At 44.5% G+C, this 25057-nt stretch overlaps 1 non-coding gene across 1 annotated transcript; it reads left to right on the forward strand.

Annotated features, from left to right (window-relative positions):
* Positions 1 to 21247: 21247 nt before the first annotated feature.
* On the forward strand, positions 21248 to 21354 carry LOC120686993. The gene has a single exon (XR_005680499.1). It is a non-coding gene; the product is annotated as a small nucleolar RNA R71 (small nucleolar RNA).
* Positions 21355 to 25057: the final 3703 nt, after the last annotated feature.

A 25057-nucleotide genomic window follows, 5' to 3' on the forward strand; every position in this document is an offset into this window, starting at 1 on the left:
GACACGTGTAAACGTAAGTCCGAGCCGTGGTCGGCTCCCCGGGACGACTCTTGCATCGGCTTTGAAGAGCCGATCGAGTCCCGGTGTCAGATGGGATCTGATTTGTATCCAGATATGATAAATAGAGCAAATCATTATAAAACTGCTTCAGTTAAATCTAATTGATCTAATCCACGATAGTAACAGCTTCACTGCTAGATCGGAACATCCTACACGTGACTAGGCCTAGCGAACATAACAGACAACTAAACCACAACCCAAAACAGAGGCCTAAGAACTAGCAAGAGCCGATTCCCGGAACAATCCCTATCAAGGCTAAGATAAAGCATCTACTACGCCACCGGATCATCCAATCCATTTGCAAGGCCTAACCTAGCAGATATTATGCCAACTCTTAAGATAAGAGCAAACCATAACAGATCAGATCTACTAAACATGAAAGAAGCAGGGTGTTGCCCCTGTGCGACTAATTCTATGCGATAAGAACTAGCAAGAGATTGAAACGTGACTGCACAGAGACAACATGATATTCACAGATGATAAGCAACGAAGCACAACAGATCTACTAAAAGCCATGCTACGAACATCATGATAACTAGTACTACTCGCTATCAAAAATGCTTCAGTACGAGTAATACCAAGGTAAAAGCAAGAACAATACTGCCCTGATCGCAAGAAGCGATCAGGGCAGCATGGCACTTACTTGGATGGAACCCTAGGATTAGGGGTGGTGATGCGCCGAGAGTTGTTGTTTGCGAGTCGTGATGACGCTCTCTTCATGAATAACAAAGGATACATATTTATAGTCCGGAGACTTGGGAAACAATCTAAACTAATCTTGTCCCGATTGGACTCTATCTCTAATCTTAAACTAAAGATACACGGCCATTGTGGCCCAAACGCTTACGCAGAAGCCGATTTACAAGCCTTCCTCATCTTTTGCTTTAGGCCCATCTTGATTTCGGCCCATAAATTAACCCTATTAATTTATGGCGATAACAGATACAAAAAGAACTTCTGTTTTCCCTTAGTACTCTGAGTAGTTATTGAGAGCTGTATGTCCTCTTATCTATCAAGAAACTTCTTATACCTCCTAAATACTCGATAAGAGTTCTCTCCCCGATTGGACAACGAAGTCCATATTGGCTGCGTGCTAATAGAAAAATTTCTCTAAAAAAGGGAAATCTACACTAAGCTACGGCTTTTTCACTCTTACGGTGGTATTCCCACTTGGTTAATCCTGAGGGGATTCAATCCTAACCGGTTAGCACCACGGTTTCAGTCCAGAACCATACAAACTCGATCCTATTTGAGAATACTATGCCTCCCAAGGCACCTACGGATACAATGCATCGTATCTACTATTATAACTGAGTGGGAGCGATGTTGCTTACACTCAGGACCCTCGATTACAACTACTCGACACATCAAGGGATTCCACAATCCTAACAAGTACTTGAATTTACACGAATATTCAACACTCGTTTGGCAGTACTTTTGGCGCACAAGCCAACTCAATTACAATAAAAGTTCAAGGAGACTCAGCCCTGCTCAAGGACTCTACAATTTGATCAGCCACTCTGGATGTTTCCGCCAAATACTGACGGAACTAATCATCAGTACAATCAGCTTTGGCTCTGTAACACCCGGTTAATAAAAGGACATAAACCGAGCAATCATATACGTGCCAGGATCAAGTCACACGTATATACAACAGAATGAACAGTATATCACAGCACATATCACGTAAAAAGATATAATAAAACGAATATGAATGTTATTTATTACATTAATGACAAAAATGTCTGATACAGCGGAAGCGAAGTACAAATACGATAAAACTCTCCGAAGCTGAGCAAGGCTCCACAGGGACGTCGACTGGGAGATGAACGCCTAGAAGTCCTCGTAGTCCTGGTAGCGCTGAGCGAACTCCCTCGCATCGGCAGGAACTGAGCAGTAGTAGCGTATCCAAGAGGAAAAAGTAGAGAAGAGGCAAGGGTGAGTACACAACTTGTACTCAACAATTATAACACAAACTATGAGGCTCTAGGTTGGCTGACTGACTGCATTAGCTTTTAAGTCTTGGCAAAATTTTATTAAAGCTAGTTACTACAAGTTGGTGGATTACCATTAACCCAGTTACATAGTAATTAATCAAAATTAATCATGTTACTACTAAGAACCAAACCACAACCACCAAGGTAACCCCGAGAGGCACCCCCCTCGTCGGAAGGAGATAACCCCACTAATCAAAAGGAGGATCTGGGCCGCTCATAACCGTGAGCACGGCTAATATACCAGTTTTACACTCTGTAGAGGTTGCACATCTTTACCCACAAGTCGTGAGCTACGCTAGTTGTTCATCACACTTCCTTAGGTGAGATGACTAGCAAACTCACTACGAGGTCGTTACAAAGGAAACGTTGGTAAGGTGTAACCGCTAAGGAATCAGGCTCCGCAACGATGGTAACCACCTCGAGGGGTACGCAGACCAAGCCTCGTAGCCTGGCCACCATTGAAGGTCACCACTCCCATGCCCCGTCAGTAAGTTACTCCCGAACCAAAATGACCTAATTAGTAAGCCAAGACCGTCCCATTCCAGTCTTGTGGTAGCGCTGTTGTCCCAGGTTGTCGCTATATGAACCGGTCCTTATGGAGAGTGGCCAACTAGGCAGTAAGCACCGTGCTGGCCCCCTAAACCATGTTTCTAACAAAACCACTTTTAATGAGAAGTGATCCACTCAAGCCACACAGAGGGCCACTCTCAGAATTAAGTTGCATATACCATTAATCAAATTAATTTAAAAGGACCAAGTGTGTTATAGCGCAGCACCTAGCACAACTAACCAAAATGCAACCCAAAGGATATATATAAAGGATATAAAGTGGCTAGGAAAGTCCTTATAGGCATATAGTATTAAAATGCAGTATGTAATGGTATTTAAAAGTGATAGGTTGTTCATGTTATACTTGCCTTCCTCAAAAGTTCTCCTGCTTCTCAAACTGCTCTGAAGATGGCTCTTGGCTCTGGTACTGATGCTCCTCCGGTAGCTCAACGTCTACTCACGTTCGCAACGCCAAAACAAGTCCACATATACACATACATGCAAACAAGAGCAAAAACTAAGAAACAGTACAACAATACATAAAAACAGCACACTAAACTAGTCTAAAACTATTCTACGCATTACAACGATCGCGTGGATATAAAGAACACCTAAAACAGAGCTAAAACGCATAAACTAGAGCTAAAACAAGATCAAGGGGCTTATCTGCGAGAAAAACTAAGTTCCAGGGGGTTTCTGGGCAAAACCGAGGACTAAAACATAAAAACTGAAAAGATCCAGGGGCTAACACGTGAAAAAGCCAGGGGTGGATGGCGGGTTCAAATTCTGGAGAGCTCAGGGTTTAAAACGTAAAAGCAGGGGCTTAACTGGAAATATTTTTGAACAGGCTAGGACGGCGGGTTGAATTCAAGGAAGGGCAGGGGCTCTTTAACAAAATTACTTGGCCGAACCGGTATCTTCGGATCCGATCCGTTGGATCGAGATCCGGCGGATTAGATCGAACCGGTACACGATCTAATCATGTCCGTCCGTGGTGGATCGTGCGGCTCAGGCAGAGGGAACGCGGGGGAGGCGGCGGGACTCACCGGAACAGGCGTTCCGAGGCGGCGCGCGGCTGGAAGCTCGCCGGCGCTGGTTGATTTGACGCTCCCGGGCTGGGTTTGGGCCCGGGTTTGGCCGAGGAGCTTGTGCGCGGCATGGCTAATCCACCTAGGCACTTAGAACGGCGGATTAGGGGCTGGGCGTGGCTCGCCACGGCGATGGGTGGCACTGGGTCACCGGCACACTACGTTCACGCAGTTCCGGCCCCGTTTCGGGATTGATTCATCACTGGGAAACATACACGCAATGCAACTAACCTTTATAGGGCCTTGGATTGGCTTGGCCGCGTGCGGAGTAGTGCGGCCGCTATGGTGCGGCGGCACTGTCAACCACGGCGAGGCATTCTACGCGCACGGAGGGAAAAGGTGAGGGAACAAGGGGTCTGCCGTGTTCCTTACCACCCCGTGAAGCGGTAGAGGTACCACGTCGGTGTAGAACGCCGATGCAGCGCCGGAATCGCGGTGGCGCAGGGGCAGGTCGACGGAGCTCGGGCGCGGAAATTCCCGTGTGCAGCGTGGGGCAGAGGGAAGAAGATGTAGCTGAGGTCGATCTGCACTTCCACGCGGGGCTCCGGCGGTGCGCTGGGGTCGGGTGGCTTGTCGGGGTAGCGGTTCCGCGGCGGCACCGGTTCTCTGCTCCGACTCCAGGAACACGGGCGGTGGTGGCTTAGGGTTTGAGGCGGCGGTGGTGGATGTTAGGGTTCCAGGAGAGTGCGGTGCTGGGTACATAAAGGGAAGGCCTGGGGAACCTCAGCCTGAGCACCGGGGTGATGTGGCACAGGTGCACGGCGTGGAGTGCGCTGATTTCGGCGAGGAAGGAGGAGGATCTGATGCCTGGGTCCCGCATGTCAGCGAAAGAGAGAGGGGGCACGGTCGAGCGGCTAACACCGGGCTGAGCGCGGTGCGAGCGTGCGGGGTCGGCCTGCTGGGCTGGCCGAGCGGAGGGAGGCGGTGCGTGATGGGCCGTGGGAGTGTGGGAAAGTGGACTGGGCCGAGCGCGGAAAGCGGGCCGTGGGGCAGAACGCGCTGGGCTGGTAAAGAGAAGGAGATGGGTTGCTGTGTTGGGTTCCTGGGTTTTGGGTTTGGGTTTCTTTTCCCATTTCTTTTCTCTCTTCTAATCTATTTCTAAAACAAACAAACAATGTTTGAATTCAAATACACATTTGAATTCAAACCACACTCAAATAATTAAAACTATGCTCCAGCATGAATGCAACAACAAAAATTAAACCTAGAGAAAATTTTAATTATTTGAGGATCAAAATTGGATTAAATGCCATATTAAACACAATAAACCTTAGAAATTTAAATAAAGGCAATTAAATTTATTAATAAAAGCTGAAATTTAAATTAGGGTGTTACAGGCTCCTTATCCAAGTGCGTCCAGACGAGTGGTTGGCCAATAGGACTTCACCAACCCCAGTACATCACCCACGTAATGGCGGGTGATGGTGGAAACAAACCTCTCAAAGGCTCCGGGAACTTTGTGAAGCCTCCCTGCCAGCGTGAGAGGTTCATCTCCATCCCTAATTGGGATATCGATTGCCTCGGCTACCTTCAGGGCGGCATCCTTGACTTCTCTCAGCTCCACGAGGTGCATCGAGTCTCGTGACTCCGACAAGGTCTTGAGCTGCTGGAGAGTCGGCGCTGCCTCCCGATCAGAGTCCTCCTTGATCTTCTTGAGCTTCTCTATTTCATCTTCGTTGCGGTACATAAGAATCTTTAGATCCAGTACCAAGCTTTCCTGAATCTTTAAAGATTTTTCACAAGCTGTGTACTTGATAGAATGAAAATCTTATAAACACTAAGCAGATCTGCTAGTCGAATGTATATCAAATGCTAAAGACTAACCTTTCTTAGACTAGGAGAGCTTCTTCAGCTTTCCCTCAAGAGCAGTCTTATCAGACGAGAGAATCTTAACCCTCTCTTTTAGGGCATTCAGCTCTGCCTCATCCTGGGACTGACTACCCTTCCCTCCCAGCGCTTCCTGCAAAAACAAAAGGATCAGTATACTACTCGATCTACTACAAAAATTACTTGAAGTATTCGACTACTTACCTCCAACAGCTTGACAGCAAGCTCCACCTCCTCTCGTGGCAAGACACTTCCCGATGTGACCTGGGAAGTACTCGCCAGCACCTCAGCTATGGCCCTTTGGGGCACATCTTCAGCTCTCCCTATAGCCTTCCCTATGGTTTGGGAGTCTAAAGAAAGAACATGCTACTTAATCACATTAAGAGCAATAAAAAGATGCCTTTCCTACAAGGTGTTACAAGCTTACCTGCAGGGCTCTTCTCGGGCTGTTCATCAGTGCCTCCCTCAAGAAGCTTTTTATCTTCTCCCCCTTCTGGAAGTTTGCCGCTTCCGTCACCTTCCGGGATTTCCTCATTGCCCCTCTCCAAGTTTGGCAATGGAGAATGTCGAAGCATGGAGTTGGCCATCGCCTCCGCATCTTGAGCACTCATGTCTGGAGTGCTCGGGGGTTCTCCACCCCCGATTGAGAAGCTGAGTGGGTCTCAGCCTCCACATTCTCATCCAGGATTGCATCTCTGTAAAGACACAGTAGTTAAAAACTGCCAGACTCAAAAACAGATCCTATGGTTACAAGTTCTCAGGAACTTACGTAGGAGCTCTTATTAGAGTGAGCCCCTTGATGCCAAATCTACGGGCAGGCTTGGCAACAATGCCCACTTACCCACATCGCCGGTAATATTTACATCGGAAGTACTCGCTGAATGAGTAGCCCCGATACCAATCGCCGGGTCCACTGTGGTGGAGGGGACAGTTTGTTCCACCGCAGCATCATCCCCAGATGCTGAGGTCCGTGGCATCTTAGCCGTCGGACTTAGAAAAGCAAAAACACAAATCAAAACTTGCAAATCGACAACTGAAAAGTACTCGACTGCAAAACAACTAGCTACTTACCTGTCGCTAGTAGTGTGGGAGGAGTTGCTATTCTTCCTCGCCACTGACCGAGTACTCATTTGGTGCTCGGTCTGGGCATGAGCACTCGGAGTGGGGCTGTGTTCCCCATCACTCCTTTCCCCAGATGCTGCCTCATCTACACAACCAAGGCTAGACATCAGTACTGTTTATATGAAATCTCATATGAGCATACTAAGATTTGATTAATAGATCGAGGAAATTGGAATAACAAAAGGGCGAATAAATGCCTGGTAGCGAAGGACTTCTCTTAAAGTGATCCACATCCTCCTACACAAAGCAAAATCCTATCAGGTTCACACTAAGGTAAAGTACTCGATTTCTACGTATCGACTACTCTTATCAAGTACCTGCTTCGGAGGATTCACAGCAGAAAATGCACTAGGAACAATTGGGATTTTCTTTACATTCTTTAGCAGTCGTTGTACTCGACTAAATGATACATCATCCGAGATCTCTTCCTTCGAGTATCTTGACTTATCAGTTGTTCCTTGATACTGAAATCCAAGCGATTCTCGAGCCTGCAATGGCTGGATTCTTCGCTTCATCCAGTCAAACATGACTGCTTCCCCAGTCAAAATATTCTGCCTCAGAATGGCAAGTCACTCGAGAAGTTGGGGGATCTGACTCTCGTCGACTGGTTTTTTATTCCATTCAGGCCACTGAATTGGAGGGCTAGAGGTAATTGGTGGAAAGCTTCCTAATCAGTTCTCGACATAGAACCACTTGGGCTTCCACTCGATTACTTTATTGCTAAGTTTATAAGAAATATACTCTCTATCTTTCCATTGCCTAAGTTGGAGACCTGCACCTCCTACTACATCTAAAACAAAGGAGTCGGGTTGCGGCTTCAAATGGAAAAGATAGCAGAAGAGCTCAAAATGGGGCTCGATGCCCAGAAAAGCTTCGCACAAATGCACGAAGATAGAAATGTTAACAAAGGAATTGGGGCTCAGATGGTGCAGCAGGATCTTGTAGTAGCGCAGGAGCCCAGAAAAGAAAGAAGAGCATGGAAACCCCAATCCCCGTTCCAAATATGAGTTAAAAGCAATGATTTCCCCCGTATTTTCATACGGATGATCTGAACCCAAGACAGGACGCCATTGGATAACAGATCTGGGAACCAAAAGGCCTTGCTTTACCAAGGACTCTAAGTTAGATTGGGAACACTTGTGTTCCAGCCTTCTTCCCGAGTTGGCTCTGCAGCCTCACCTTTCCCCCTGATCGCCTTCTTGGGAGCCATTCGGAAATCGACGGATCGCTTCACGCGCATACACTAGCGGAAACCCTAGGGCGAAAGTGGGGAGCAAAAGGAAGCAAGAACTTTGGATCTGAGAGCTCGAGAGCGAAAGATAGATCTAAAGCAGTAAAAACAAAGGGCCGCCGGTGGGGTAAAACCTAAGTTACCGTTTTATTTTATAATGGTGGTGGCAACATGGTAAAAACACCCAACAGGCCAACAATTCGTTGCAAATTACGGAAAAATGGGATTTTCTGAGACATTCCTTTTTCTAAAGATTACATTCTGGAAAAAGAAAATACTCACATCCCTATTCAACTACTCGACTCTCTTTTCCTCGACTGGGATTACATTCCAGGACAAAGGAAAAGTATTCGACATAGTATAACTAATCGATATTACAACTCGAGTACTTTTTATTTTTACAAATGACTCGGGTCTGCACGCACACTTCTTGGCTTCCTGGGAAGCCTGCTGCAGCTAGATTGGCCCGAGGCCGTGGCAAAGTACAAACTTGTTATTCCCATCAAGGGAATAATGATACTTGTATCCTGGGAGAAAAGTTTCAAGAGTATGGAGGCAGATTACAGTAATCACCACACAAGTCCTCTTGTAGCATCTTCTGGTGAAACTTCTCCTTCTCCCAGAATACGTTGTGGCAAGATTAAACTTCCCCGCCAGAGATGTCAATTCTTGGGCATTCTCAACCTGGGAACTCCAAGAGTATAACACAATTAGACTCAACCAGTCCACAAAGAACCTGTCTCATTGGAAGATGCAAGGACATGATGTCCAGAATGGATCCAATGAGAGCAAGAAAATGGTAGGATGAGGTAACAGGGACTTCTCTTGTCACTCGCAAGTTCTCTTCTAGCATCTTTTGCTAGGAAAAACTATGTAAACTTCAGGAGGGCGAGAGCAAGAACACCAAGGATAAGCCATGGTCGCTACACTTAGGTGCTTCTGGCAAAGGCCTCTCCCCTGCTTTCTATAGCCACAAAGGGGCTTACTGAGGAGAACCCGTGAATCAATAGTGCATGTTTCACGGACACATTCATGGCAGCATTCACGGACACAGTCAAAGATGCAATAATGCAGATTCTCCAAATAGTAACGTCCCCTGTGAGCACTGAATAAAGAGCCGTACATCCTGGGTTTTATTTCTGAGGTTATTTCGGGTGCAATTAGTGTGGCGGATCCAATTGTATCATTTTTCTGGGATTTTACCCGAAAAAGAGGTCTTTTCGGATTCCGGATCTGATGAATCCTGCCACGTCTTAAATCCTTAATTCCAAATCTACGCTCGGGGGCTACTCGCAGCAAAAAGGATTTTGATTTAAGGATCGGGGGCTGCGGGATATAGGCATTAGAGATTTATTTTTCAAATTTTTTGGAAAATAAAGAAGGAAAAAGACTGAAGTGATCCTCAGCCTGATTCTGCGATTCAACCTAAGGCTCGGGGGCTACTCCATAAGGAGCGCGAGTACTTCGCGCACCATATATCATCAAGATTTTGGGGGCTAGAGCACCTCACAGCATCGGAGCAACTAGAAGTACTTGGAGGACTACTCGACGTATCTGAAGGAAGGACCTGAAGCAACCGGAAGGATGGTCTGACTACTTGAAGTACTCGAAGACGCCTAGTCAAGTACTCGACGCCTGCAAGACTCGGCTACGAATAGCTTGGGGGCTTGTCAGACCCGGGGCAGCAGGACTGCTTATAGGCATAGAATGTTTTAGAGTAAGGGATAGACCATGGATGTACCTTACCTCTTTTGTAACTACTCGAATAGGCGTAGAACTAGCTGCAGTACAAAGGAAACTACCCGATTGTATTGTAGTAGGACTCCAACTGTACTCAGCTAGGACTTTCCATGTAACCCTATTCCCCCGGATATATATGGGCGGGCAGGGACCCCCTCCAAACAATCATCAGCACCTAAGGAAATACAAACCACACAGGACGTAGGGTATTACGCAAACTCGCAGCCCGAACCTGTCTAAATCTTTGTGTTCCTTGTACCATCAAGTTCCAGAGCAGTCGATCCCTACCTACAAATCTTACTGCTAAGGGTATTCCTGAGCAGGCTTGGTGATAAACACCAACATAGAATTCGCCTCTAAGGCACCGATACATGTAGCGATACGAGTAATCAAAGAAGTGCACTCAATAGGACCCATCATCTTGATGTTCAAAAGCCATTGCTTAACCAAAGCTTGCACGGACGAGGATGAGCTTGCAACCTTATGCCACACCTTCTTCGAACCTCTTTTCTTTGATCTTGTGGTCGTAGGTCTTGGTAGTGGGGATTCAGGTGCATCCCAAATTGCCTGCCCTTCATCATCTTGTCGGTTCAGGATGCGCTGCTCTTCCCTCTATTTGAATTTGAAGAACATGTCCTCCTTCCCGATGCGGAAAAGGATTTCTCCTTTTTCCCACATCTATCCTTGCTCTGATGGCCCTCAGAAATGGTCGCCCAAGGATGAGCTCGATTCCTAGGTCACCCTCTATATCCATGACCACAAAGTCAACAAGGATGAAGGAGTCTCGCATGCAGACTAGGACATTCTTGCCTATCCCTTCAGGATACCGGATTGTAGAGTCTGCGAGCTGCACACACATGTATGTTGGGGAGAGAGCAGGGTATAAGAGTTTCTCGTATATCACCATGGGCATAATGTTGACACTGGCCCCCAGGTCGCAGAGTGCATGCTTATAGTATTGATCGAATATTGAGCAGCTGATCATGGGGACCCCTGGATCTTCTTGAATTGCTGCTACCAGGCCATCCCTAGTGTCATTTCTTGGGGGATTGTACCTGCCTGCATGGTTAGTTTGCAAAATCTGCCGGGGAAGGTTGCCCCACCTAGTAGACACCATATTTGTAGTTTCAACGAGAGATTCGAGTTGCCCCGGGATCATCCCGTTCTCAGAGACAGGAACAGCAGCAGTGATTTGAGCAAGTTGAGTGTTGACGCTCCTTAGCGCCCCAATTTATGTACCGCAAGAGCACGGATCGTGGTAGCTTTTCCCTTAGAGTACTCCCCCAAGGTTTATCAATCCGTGGATCGACAAAGAACTACCTAAGGTTTTCCATCTAATCTAACGGATCTATCCTAACATGAAGCATGAATTGCACATATAGAGTAAACCTTTAATAGATATGAGTGTTGTGTAAAGGTTGATCTCATCCATGAACATAGGCGTAACCATAGCAAAACCAAAGACATGACTAGGCCTATCGTCATCTAGTTGTAGTTCAAGATAACGAGCAAATAAATCATGCATCTCAATCAATAGCATCTTTAAATCAAAACCTCCAATCCAACCCCTCGGGAACCCCCCTACTCAGGCCACGCCCTGTCATGACGCTCCCTTTGGACAAAAGCACCCCGAAGCATGCTAGATGTGTCGAACCCCCTTGGGTAGATCCGGTATGAGCTCCTAGCCACCATAGCTACAAGAACACCCCATGCAATCAACCTCAAGAATAGATCTAGGAATAAGCGCACCCAAGGCAAGAACGAAATAAAAAAGGAGAGACATGATCGCTAATAGATTCGAAAGACATGATTATCATTACTCACATAATAGATGTGTTTGGATCATCACCGCCGTGTGCACACCATCGATGAATCCAACTAGCTCATGAACTCCGCCATGGCGGCTAGGGGCGGCCTAAGCCATCTCCTAGACAACTTCGAAGACTTGCGGCGGCCGTCGTCTCCCTCCGGTCTTGTCCCTAGGTTTTCGTCGAGTTCTGTGTGGATGGATGCCCCGAGTTGAATAAGGTGCGAGCTATTTATGTGCCGAGGAAGCCACCGGTTGAAGGGGAGGCCGAACCGCCTCGAAAACGGGCTAAGCCGGCCGGCTCATGGGCCTAGGCCGGCCGGCCTACCCTCTTTCGGGACCACCTCGGTCTCATCTTTCGCGTGTAGACTCCTCGCATCTTCTAGAGTTTATGTCCTTCACGATTGCACCCCTTTGAACGTCGTTATCTTGGATATATCTTCGAGGAAAGGATAGGATAGGGAATCCTTCCTTAAATCTTCATTTGCTTTGCTTAATCCCGAAGTATCTTGATCTCATCTTCGTGGGCTTTGTCCTTTGGGCTCACTTGGAGGATGGATGTGCATGAATGGGCTTCGAATCAACATGGGTTTTGGTCCTTCCTTTGGGCTTTGGCCTTCGTCTTTCTCCGTGTTAGCGCTCGATCACGGGCCTCGTCATTTCATGCTCCAAAATAGTCCAAAAACCTGCAAAAACGAAGTTCCTCCAAAATATATGTGCAAATGTGAAAATGACCAATAATTAGGCCGGGGTTAGGACGGTTAGTGATTTTGATATTAGATTCATGCCATTATCAAGGATACACAAGGGATAAAATGGGTACTTAAGGAGCACCAACATTCCCCCCATGCTTAAACCTTGCTTATCCTTGAGTAAGTCCAGGAGCTTTGCTTATAAAGAAATCAGCGTTGCCCCTCAGTGTCCTCTCTGCACTTAGTCATACATAACAAGACATATTGCTCTCTCAAGTATTTAGCATTTAAGTTCATGTTGTGACCGGCTACTTTTTCATTATGGAAGATAGATTAGCAATTAAAGAACAAGTCACAATAATAAATAAATACAATGCTCTCAAACTTAAGCGAACTTCAAACCTTTACCTTGTTTCATCGTAAATAGTTTTCAAAAGAATGCATGTCAAACATAAGTGAGGTTCTCTTGTAAAAGATCATGGAAACACTCATCTCATCAAGTCGCTCAAGCCTACATTAGATTGTCTTCAACCTATTCTCCTCATATATAAAAGTGGAAGGATTATGTGGAGCTTGGTAGGTAAAAACAATCCTAGCAAAACATTATACTTGAAATATTATCAAACTAAGAGAGAGATCTAATGGAATTACCGAGACTAGTCAAAAAGACCATTGGAAAATAATGTTGGAGAGGGAGAAAGATGAAACACACACATTTAGATAGGTGGACATGTGCAAGTGGCAAATGGATAATCCCGAGACACAAATGAAGTTCTCGTTATCGGATTTCACATGGTTAGAAGATTTGAGTATGGAATAATTCTTCAAAGTAACTTGGAAAATTAATGAAGCCAAAAAGAGCTAAGGAGCATTTTATTCTTCTCTTTTTTCTTTTATTTTTCTTTTCTTTTCTCCTTTTTTTCATTTTTCTATTTTTCTCTTTCTTTCTTTTTTTCTTTCTTTTTGCTCCTTAGAACTTTTTATAACATAGAATACTTACCCAACCATCCCCCCATGCTTGAACGAATGCTCGTCCTCGAGCATGAATAGTGAGAGAACCAACTAGCTAGGGTAAGTATCTTAAATTCACCTTTTTCTTAGTAGAATCGCTTGAATCTCCTGGGAGCCTTGTCTCCCAAAACTTTTCTTTATATGGTGCCCTTGATTCTTTTGATTCCGTCGAAATGATAATCCATACTCAAATTGGGTTGTGGTCAAGGAGGTAATCACAAAAAGATATTTTTGGTTTAGGGTGGATATCCAGCAAGGTTTGCAAAATTCCCGAAGTAGAAACTCACAATGCATGGATAAATAGGCTAGCAAAAAGAAGGTTACACAAAAAAAATGGAATGACCAGCTTCTTAGTCTCATATCAAAGAAATCAATCTTAATCCAACTCATCAAAATATAAGTTTGCAATCTAAAGGTTTCATCATGAAAAAATATGTGTGTATAGGATTTGGTAGGTAGAACTTTGCAAGAGATTTACAAATGTAGATAGCATAGGAATTAAGTTTTCAAATTAAACAACACAAGGTGTAAGGTCATCGGTAGACTTAAACCAAAAAGCAACATAGAATATGTGGGTCTAGAATTTAGTCATTTAACCTCCACAAATAAAAGAGCTGGTATTTAATCATTTTAATTCTATTTAATTGAGAGCAAATGGTCAAGTTATATACAACATAGCGTAGGTAAAACAAAGCAGCAACTTTCATCATTTTTCCATAAGCAAAAGGCATTGCCAAAATGTATCAATGTGGTGAGCACAAATTATGGTGATCCTACACTTATTGAAAACAAAAACAAAACTAGGTTGTCCTCCTAGAAGCCATGTGATAGGTTGAGAGATATATACAAAGGTTGCATCTATGGTTGAAGGCATATATGTACAAGCATTTAGAAAAAGAGAGAGTTGAGGAAGAATTACCGTCCTTCTCGATGCTCGTAATGAAGTGTAGCGCGGCCTCCCCCATGCTTAAGCATTGTGCTAAGCATGGAAGAAGAATCATGAGCATCTTATGGCAACCGTGATTATCTTACTTCATGAGATCTTTCTTCCTTTTCCACGAAATCCTCCCCCATGCTTAGCATGATGCTAGGCGTGGAAGGAGAAGGTGGACCATCTTGCAATTCTTGAAGTCCTTCCCTCGTGTGTATGAATATCATCCTCAATGTGTCTTCACCTTTGTTTCCTCAATTTCATTCAACATCTTCTTTCACTAAGTCATGGTCCCAATCATTGCTTCACATCGTCGTCGCCTCCTTCAATTCTTCGTTGTCCCCTTGCTGCCTCATCTTCACGAATTTTTCTTTCAATTTCTAGAACAGAACATGTACTAAAACATTGCTCCAATGCGAAGTGCATGAATTTTCCTTTCCAACGAGTCCTCATTCGCCCAAAATTGATTCCGAACAAGAGAGTTATGTCCATTTCATCCCAGCGCTGCAATCTGTCCCGACGAATTTCAGAACGCGCAACGTCCAATGTTCTTGCCATATCTCCTTGTACGGGTCTTCAAATTCATTGATCTTGGATGCGTTGGAACGGAAATTTCATGGAACTTCTGAATATCAACTTTTTCTTCCTTGTACATCTCTGTCCATGTGCAAAATTTGATGAAAACAGCGGGGTTTGCTCTCGAACTTTGGAGATGTTGACGAATTTGATTTCTTCTTTGATCACGAATTCATAGGAACTCTTTGTCATGCCTGCAAAACAATCAAGTGCACACACTACCCCCAGGGTGATGGTCGGGAGTAGAGACAAATGCCAACAAACCAACCATCCCTAGAATCTCAACTTGTGGGATAGCTAGCTTAGCGAAATCTGATGAGTGTACGTGTGTTCAAGTGTAAATGCAGATGAAAGGAAGATATATAAACAATGAAAATGTTTGCACCAAGTTCTAAACACCATGTTTACAACTAGGTTGCTTAATTTTCTATATAGCCATAAAGATATAACCGAGGTCAAAACAATATGTTCATTTCAAGGTTAAAAATTCTTCACGACGCAAGAAAGGTAAAGCGCATTGCAAAGCTTATAAATCAACCTAAAGCAACATGAGGACAAAATGAATTGCTATCTTGGTCAAAGGAGCTTAAAGATGGAGGTCCGCAAACAAGTTTAAACACCACGTTTACACAAGATTGCAAAAGGTAAATGCTATCATGATAGGCATTACATGGATAGGAAAGCATACATCAATAAGATTGAGACCAAGCTAGCAAAATGAGGGCATGAACAATGGAATGGATGCAAAGTGCAAATGCAAAGTTAGCAAAAACAAGTGTTAGCAAGGTTGAAAGTACATTTTGATGTTGTTCCGCAACTAGCTTATTCAAAAACAATTGCTAAGAGTGACAAAAAGCCTCCGTGACACTTCATATGAAGTGAGGCTTTTGTCAATGAAAAGGTTATTTATCGAAAAGGACCAAGCAACCGAGCTAACAAGATTTTAGAAGTAGGTTTATGGGTTTCCTATATTTTTGGCTTAAAACAAAAATTTTGAAGAGAGAGTGTTGGGTATAGAAATTCTATCTAAGGTGGTTTTAAAAAACTAGAGAGAAACAAAAGTTAGATTTTTTTTGAATGAAAAACATAACCTATGGTTTTAGGATTGCTCTATGAGTGGTTTTTCTAAGGGTTTTAGGATCTCAAAAGCGAGGTTAGTCAATGTTTTTTAGAAAAAGTTTTTTTTAAATGCAACATGCAATGCAATGCAAGGGTGAGACGAACAACATGGTACGCAATGCAACACGGGGTAGGTGAACAAAATGATATGACATGATGAGGTGGTCTAAAACAAAACAAAAAGTTAGCCTAAGTTAACTAGCCACAAGTTTAGAATCAAAGGGTGGTGCAATGCTTCATAAATCTCTCTAAAAAGACACAAAGAAAAAGACTCAAAACACTAATAGGCACACAAAAAGGTCTACAAGTTTCCCAAGATCAAATAACAAAGTGATCCCTCAATAACATTTAGAATGAACAACATGAAGTTGTGGTTTTTGTTGGAGCAATGGTAAAATGTTACTTGATATTCCGATTAAAGAGTGCAATGTAGACGGTCATATTAATATATATAAAATAAAAGATCGGGTTGCCTCCCGTAAAGCGCTTCATTTAAAGTCATAGAGCTCGACTTTCTTACCTTCAAATTGATGCGAAGCCATGGTCCTTCATGAAAGAGGTGAAGGTGTTCCATGCAGCTCTTATTCCACTTCCCATGTTGGACAAGATCAATCACGCTTAATGGAAAACTTGCCCAATCGTCTCTCACATCATCGTCACCTCCTTCTTTGTTGTCCTTCGTCGCTACCTTTCTTTTCATGGATTTTCCTCTCTATCCAGATTGGGAGTTGTGCCAACCAATGGATCCAATGCAAGGTGCACGAAATCTTCTTTCCAACAAGTCTTCATTTTCCCAAAATGCATTCCAATTGAGGGAGTTATGCCCCTTTTTCCCGTCACTACAATCTGCCCCGTGCTGATTTTAGCACGTGCATCTCCGATGTTTGAGACATAGCTCCTCCCGTGGGTCTTCAATTGTATCGATCATGGATGCGTTGAACTGAGGACTTGATGGAGATCCAGAATATTCAACTTTCTTGCATTGTAAATCTCCGGATTTGTGCACAAAATTGATGAGTCTTAGCGACGTCCATTCTTGAAACTTGAAGATGTTGATGATGGTGTTCAAAATTTTGGGCATGGTTTTCCTCCTCATCATTTGAGTTTCATGTCCTGCATGGTTAGTGAAATTCAGGGCTTCTCCCGACATGTGCTCTTTTAGGGTCATGAGCTTGACCAAGCGCAAAGCAAGATCGAGAATTGCAATTATTTGTAAACATATGCAACATAATCACATCCTCAATTAAATTTCATCAACAAGGCATGATGTAATTAAATGCACCATGTGTTTCTTGCATAGTGCAGAGCTCATTATTAGGCAGAGGTTCTTTAAGCATGAAATCAACATTCTCAAGAACCTCTAGCCTATCATCATGAAAAGAACAAGGCATAGAATTTAAACTTTCATTCCGACTATCGGTTCGAGCATGAGATTTTTAAAGATTATCAACAGAACCAATAGAAGCTTGTGAATTCAATTTATACCTTAGCCTCAGAGCTTTTTCATACTCATTGGAGTCGTGGTGCTTTGTGTGAGATGTCATCTTGATGCACTCTTCGTGGTCCGTCGTTTGCTTCTCACGTCTCCATGTGTTGAATGTTGCGCTCTTGTAATCTGTCGTGGTTTGTTTGCAACATCTTCGTTTGTCGAAGGTCGACCGCTTGTGCCTTCATTTGCCAATGTCATTGGGGTTCTTCCTCTACTCCAAGCCTCTGAATTTTATCATGTACGCTTGATGAAAGCATCGCCCAAGCTCCCCTTCATTGTTGTCATCGTCATCTTCTCTATCTTGTTCTCATCGCATTGCTCCTGCAACTTCTTCGTGGAATCTCTCTAGTATACTCAACAGAACATATACCAAAATATAAATCTATTGAAATGTTTATGAAATTTCCTTTCCAACGAATGGTCATTCATCTTAAACTGAGTCCAAACGAGGGAGTTATGCCCGTTTCACTTTTGGCGCTACGTGCTGTCCAGAAATTTTCAGAGTGCACACCGTTCAATGTTTTGGCCATACCCGCTTGTAGGAATCTCCGATTGACTTGGTTCTTGATTCGTTGAAACGGGAACTTCGTGGAGATTTTGAATACTCAAAAATATGCTGCTATTTGCTTCTGAGGTCGAGTTGGACATTACGAGAACAATATCTTTGGGTGAATTCATCCGAAGTTGTCAATGATGTCGATCATGTGGTCTTTGGAGCGTAGTGTCGTGCGTCCCTAGGCTTCAAGGTCATCACCATCGATTACCAGCAAATATCACGGCTTCAATGATGTGTCTTCTCCATTGTTCTTGCTTTACCCAAGGTGTCGGGATTGGAAGATGCTCCTGTGCTTCGGGTTGATGATCCGGACGGTTTCCTTCCTTGATAGCATCACTCGATTAGAAGTATATCGAGCATCCCACTGGAGAAGATAGGTGGTGTCATGGTTCTTCTAATCTTGTTTCCTCTATCTTTGGTCAACTTCAAATCATCATCTTTTGCATACACAGCCTTCCAATCATCCTTTGACATCATCATCACCTTCTTTGTCGGTTGCTACTGCCTCTGTCCTCGTTGAATTCCCCTTCATCCAGTGCAGAACATGTACCAAACTTTTGCTCCATTGCAAGGTGCATCAAATTATCTTTCCAACAAGTGGTCACTCGCCCCAATTGGACTCCGGAAGTTATGCTTGTTTTATTACGGCGCTGCAATCTGTCCAGAGGGATTTCAGAATGCGCAGCGTTGAAAGATTTTACCATAACTCTTCACACCGATCTCCAAAGTTGACGGTTCTTGATCCGTTGGAAAGAAGACTTGATGGAGCTTCAAAATAATCTATTATTTTCTCATGGTACTTCTCTGATCTTGGATGAAAAACTCATCATAATCAGTAACACTTTATAGATGATGATGATCGCACGATTTTCTTCGCGAGCATGCTTCATACCTATTGATTGAACAAACAATTCTTCACAAAAACATTAGTCTTTAAAATTAATTGACATGGTGGCGTACCTTATTTATCATCTTTTGCTTTGGGGAGTGGGGACTCGATAGCGGATGCTGGGCCACTAACAAAAGTTAGCGCCTACCACTAAAGAGCGAATCTTGATGTTGTTGCCGTCATGTCAATGTGGACGTTGTCGATGTTCCATGTTGAGGCTCCTCGATCATCTTGTTGATGATTGTTGAAATTTGTTGAAGTGGATTATGGACTTCTCAAAGTCCAAGTTTGGTGTCTAGATTTTTCCACCTGCTTTCAAAGACACAAACAAGAAAACAAGGGTATATGCAATAATAAAAATTAGGGTTAGTCCAAAAAACTAGATAGATAGCCCTAGGGTTCGAGTTGCCGATCCCCGGCAACGGCGCCAGAAAAGCTTGTTGACGCTCCTTAGCGCCCTAATTTATGTACCGCAAGCGCACAGATCATGGTAGCTTTTCCCTTAGAGTACTCCCCCAAGGTTCATCAATCCGTGGATCGACAAAGAACTACCTAAGGTTTTCCATCTAATCTAACAGATCTATACTAGCATGAAGCATGAATTGCACATATAGAGTAAACCTTTAATAGATATGAGTGTTGTGTAAAGGTTGATCTCATCCATGAACATAGGCGTAACCATAGCAAAACCAAAGACATGACTAGGCCTATCATCATCTAGTTGTAGTTCAAGATAACGAGCAAATAAATCATGCATCTCAATCAATAGCATCTTTAAATCAAAACCTCCAATCCAACCTCTCGGGAACCCCCCCTACTCAGGCCACGCCGTGTCACGACGCTCCCTTTGGACAAAAGCACCCCGAAGCACGCTAGACATGTCGATCCCTCTTGGGTAGATCCGGTATGAGCTCCTAGCCACCATAGCTACAAGAACACCCCATGCAAATCTATCTCGAGAATAGATCTAGGAATAAGCGCACCCAAGGCAAGAATGAAATAAAAAAGGAGAGACATGATTGCTAGTAGAATCGGAAGACATGATTATCATTACTCACATAATAGATGTGTTTGGATCATCACCGCCGTGTGCACACCATCGATGAATCCAACTAGCTCATGAACTCCGCCATGGCACAACCATGCAGGGAGGCCATGGCGGCTAGGGGCGGCCTAAGCCATCTCCTAGACAACTTCGAAGATTTGCGGCGGCCGTCGTCTCCCTCCGGTCTTGGCCCTAGGTTTTCGTCGAGTTCTGTGTTGATGGATGCCCCGAATTGAATAAGGTGCGAGCTATTTTTGAGCCGAGGAAGCCACCGGTCGAAGGGGAGGCCGAACCACCTCGGAAATGGGCTAGGCCGGCCGGCTCATGGGCCTAGGCTGGCCAGCCTACCCTCTTTCGGGCCCGCCTCGGTCTCATCTTTCGCGTGTAGACTCCTCGCATCTTCTAGAGTTTATGTCCTTCACGATTGCACCCCTTTGGACATTGTTATCTTGGTGATATCTTCGAGGAAAGGATAGGATAGGGAATCCTTCATTAAATCTTCATTTGCTTTGCTTAATCCCGACGTATCTTGATCTCATCTTCGTGGGCTTGGTCCTTTGGGCTCACTTGGAGGATGGATGTGCATGAATGGGCTTCGAATCAACATGGGCTTTGGTCCTTCCTTTGGGCTTTGGCCTTCGTCTTTCTCTGTGTTAGCGCTCGATCACGGGCCTCGTCATTTCATGCTCCAAAAATAGGCCAAAAACCTGCAAAAATGAAGTTCCTCCAAAATATATGTGCAAATGTGAAAATGACCAATAATTAGGCCGGGGTTAGGAAGGTTAGTGATTTTGATATTAAATTCATGCCATTATCAAGGATAAACAAGGGTTAAAATGGGTACTTAAGGTGCGCCAACATTGAGTTTCTATCATTTTGTTGAAACTTAGTTGATTTTTATGAGCAGAAGAAAGAGTTTCAACTTTAGCATGTATGCTTTCCAAAATTTTATCATTGGCAGCAAGCTTTCTGTTTAATGATTCGTTGATTTTAGCGTGGCCAAAGACTAAGTCTCTCAAGGAGGGTTGGTTCGAATTGAAATTTGAATTGAAATTGTTACCTCCTCCTTGGAATGGTGGGCGTGCTTGACCCCACCCCTGGCCTCCTTGTGGACGGAACCCGGTGTTGTTGTTATTGATGTAGGCTGCGTCTTCTCGGGTCTCGGGGCAGTCGTTCCCTAAGTGTCCACCATCACCACAAACCTCGCACGTAAAGTACGAGTTCGTGGCATGGACGGGAACAGGCATTTGTTGCCGGTTCCCTTCATCAAGCTTCTTCATTAGGAGGTCCAGCCTTGCGGCGAGCATATCCGTCTCCTTGACGGTATGCATTCCGCCCTTGGTTCTGGGCTGGGAACGCTCCTTGTTCCTGCCCTAGTTGGAGACCATCTTTTTGATTAAGGCCGTATCCTTGGCGATTGTAAGGTCCAGATAGGCTCCTCCAGCAGCAGCATTAAGGTGGGCCCTGGATGTAGTCGTTTGCCCATTGTATAAGCTTTGGAGCACATGCCACTCGTCCATCCCATGATGAGGACAGGCGAGTATGTATTCCTGTAGTCTCTCCCAAGCTTCTGGGATGGATTCCATCCCCGTCTACTAGAAACTTGAAATTCTTCCACGCAGGGCATTTGTTTTGCCCAATGGAAAGAATTTAGCGAGGAATGCCGTGGAACATTTGTCCCATGTGCTGATGGCTTCCTTGTTCTGATAAAACCACTGTTTTGCTTTCCATAGGAGGGAGAAAGAAAACAGGTGGAGCCTGATGGCGTCAGCCGTAATGCCCCGTATGGTTACGGTCTTACAAAGCTCCACAAAATTCTGGAGATGGTCGTTGGCGTCCTCATTAGGCTTGCCACAGAATGGGCTAGCCTGCACCATGTTAATGAGGCCAGACTTCAGCTCAAAGTTCATGTCCCCAACATCAACGTTGGGTCTAGTTGTCACATTGGCAGCTAAGGGGATGGAGAAGTCGCGGAGAGTCTTCTCAGTCATGAGTTCGGTGATTGATGGTGCTTGGGAAGCTGGCTCTCTTGTCGACTGCGAGATCGGAGGAGGGACGACGCGAGGTCGGACCCTTCTCACAAGCTTCTCGGGATTTTCAACAAAGTTTGTCGGCAAGGAGAAACCAGACATACACTACCCTATTTTCATCCAATTAGGGGAAAACAAAAAGATAAACACATTAGCCTGTATAAGTAGTAGCTACCTCTTACTTATATTGCCATGTTTATGTACTTCAGTAAATAACTTTACACCTAGTGCCATCCCCCGACAACGGCGCCAGAAATGCTTGTTGGCATTTCTTAGCGTCATCACTAGGAGTGGTTAGTTCCTATCAACGGCGCCTCAAAAATGCCGTGTGGTATGTCTTAACGTTTATAGAAGGATCCACAAGCACACGAATATACCATTGTAGCATTTCACCCGAAAGTATTCAGGGTATCATTATTTATATTTTCCCAACGGATGGCTAGGTTGTGTAAAGTGCATTTACTTAGTTGCATAACCAAGACACGTATGAAGTAAGATGAAGACCACTGACTATACAGGGGTAAGTGATATATAAAGGATAATCAGGGGTAATGTGACACACACAGAATAGCCAACTCTCATGAATAAAGAATAAACAAGCACACCTAAGGTTAGTGGGAGCATAGGCACAGATTCCTAGTGTACTATTCATGTTAGCAGATAAGTTACGTTAGCCACATTTCTTAGAGCTGTAGGTGCCGGGAAATTAGGGACATTAGGGAGAATGACCCGCACTGGAGAACATCCAGTCCCGTTTCATCTCTGTATGAACTCCTACACCATACCCGAACGTCGGGGAGTACGCTAACCGAGAAGCAGCTTCCCGGCGGACTGATAGGGCTGTCACCACCTGCGGTCTACCCCAGTCACACCGTGGAGCACCGTCATATCTGAAGGATCCCACATACTCGGGCACGATGCCCGTGTATGAAGTCGCTACCCTAACACCCCCGGATCCCCCACCCTTAGGATGGACAGGTGTTGGCTCTCCTTAAGTACCCACTTTATCCCTTGTTTATCCTTGATAATGGCATGAATTTGATATCAAAATCACTAACCGTCCTAATTCCGGCCTAATTATTGGTCATTTTCACACTTGCACATATATTTTGGAGGAACTTTGTTTTTGCAGGTTTTTGGCCTATTTTGAAGCATGAAATGACGAGGCCCGTGATCGAGCGCTAACACGAAGAAAGACGAAGGCCAAAGCCCATGATGATTCGAAGCCCATTCATGCCATCCATCCTCCAAGAGAGCCCAAAGGACCAAGCCCACGAAGATGAGATCAAGATACTTTGGGATTAAGCAAAGCAAATGAAGATTTAAGGAAGGATTCCCTATCCTATCCTTTCCTCGAAGATATCTCCAAGATAACAACGTCCAAAGGGGTGCAATCGTGAAGGACAGAAACTCTAGAAGATGTGAGGAGTCTGCACACGAAATATGAGACCGAGGCGAGCCTGAAAGGTGGTAGGCCGGCCGGCCTAGGCCCATGGGGCCGGCCGGCCCAGACCGTTTTCAAGGCTGTTTGGCCTCCCCTTCGACCGGTTGCTTCCTCGGCTTATAAATAGCTCGCACCTTATTCAACTCGGGGCATCCATCCACCCAGAACTCGACGAAAACCTAGGGCCAAGACCGGAGGGAGACGACGGCCGCCGCAAGTCTTCGAAGTTGTCAAGGAGATGGCTTAGTCCACCCCTAGCTGTCATGGCCTCCCTGCGTGGTTGTGCCATGGTGGAGTTCATGAGCTAGTTGGAGTCGTCAATGGTATGTACTCGGTGGTGGCGATCCAAATGAATCTATTATGTGAGTAATGATTATCATGTCTTCCAAATCTATTAGCGATCATGTTCTCTCTTTCGATTTCGTTCTTTTCTTTGGGTTTGCTTCATCCTAGATCTATTATCGAGATAGATTGCTTAGCATGATCTTGTAGTCATGGTGGCTAGAGGTTCATGGCGGAACTACCAAAATGGGTTCGACTTGCTTCAGGGTATTTCGTTCAAAAGGGGGGCGTCGTGACAGGCTGTCTCCACAGAGTAGGCGGAGTATCGAGGGATCGGATTGGAGATTTTGAGTTTAAAGATGCTTTTGATTGAGATGCATGATTTATTTGCTCGTTAGCTTGAACTACAAATAGATGACGATAGGCCTAGTCATGTCTTTGGTTTTGCTATGATTAAGCCTATGTTAATGGATGAGATCAACCTTTACACATCACTCATATCTGTCAAAGGTTTACCCTTTATATGCAATCAATGCTTCATGTTAGGATAGATCCGTTAGATTAGATGGAAAACCTTAGGTAGTTCTTTGTCAATCCACGGATTGATAAACCTTGGGGGAATACTCTAAGGGAAAGCTACACGAACCGTGTGCTTGCGGTATACAAATCGGGGCGCTAAGGAGCATTAACAAGCTTTTCTGGCGCCGTTGCCGGGGATGGGCAACACGGTCCCTAGGGTGATCTATCTAGTTTTTTGGACTTACCCTAATTTTTATTATTGCATATACCCTTGTTTTCTTGTTTGTGTCCTTGAAAGCAGGTGGAAAAAGCTAGGCACCAAACTTGGATTTCGAGAAGTCCATAATCCACTTCGACAAATTTCAACAATTGGCAACAAGATGATCGAGGAGTCTCGACATGGAACATCGACAACGTCCACATCTACATGACGGCAACAACATCAAGACCCGCTCTTTAGTGGTAGGTGCTAACTTCTGTTAGTGGCCCAGCATCCGCTATCGAGTCCCCACTCCCCAAATCAAAAGATGATAAATAAGGTACGCCGCCGTGTCAATTGATTTTAAAGACTAATGTTTTTGAAAAAAATTGTTTGTTCAAGCAATAGGTATGAAGCATGCCCGCGAAGAAAATTGTGCGATCGGATCATCATCATCTCCAAAGTGTTACTGTTGTAATGAGTTTTTCGTCCAAGATCAGAGAAGTACCATGAGCAAATAATAGATTATTTTGAAGCTCCATCAAGTCTACTATCCAACGCATCAAGAATCATGAATTTTGGAGATCGGTGTGAAGAGTTATGGTAAAATATTTCAATGCTGCGCGTTCTGAAATGTCTTTGGACAGAGCGTAGTGCCGGAGTAAAACGACCATAATGTTTTCATTCGGAGTCCATTTGGGATCAATGACCACTCGTTGAAAAGGTAATTTCATAAGGCTTTCCATGGAGTAGAATTTTGGTACATGTTCTGTGCAGGATGATCAATGAATTCAATGAAGAAGAGGCAGCAACAAACAATGAAGAAAGTGATGACGATGTCGCAAGATGTTTGG

The sequence above is a fragment of the Panicum virgatum genome, chromosome 8N (assembly GCF_016808335.1).
Source record: "Panicum virgatum strain AP13 chromosome 8N, P.virgatum_v5, whole genome shotgun sequence".
NCBI lineage: Eukaryota > Viridiplantae > Streptophyta > Magnoliopsida > Poales > Poaceae > Panicum > Panicum virgatum.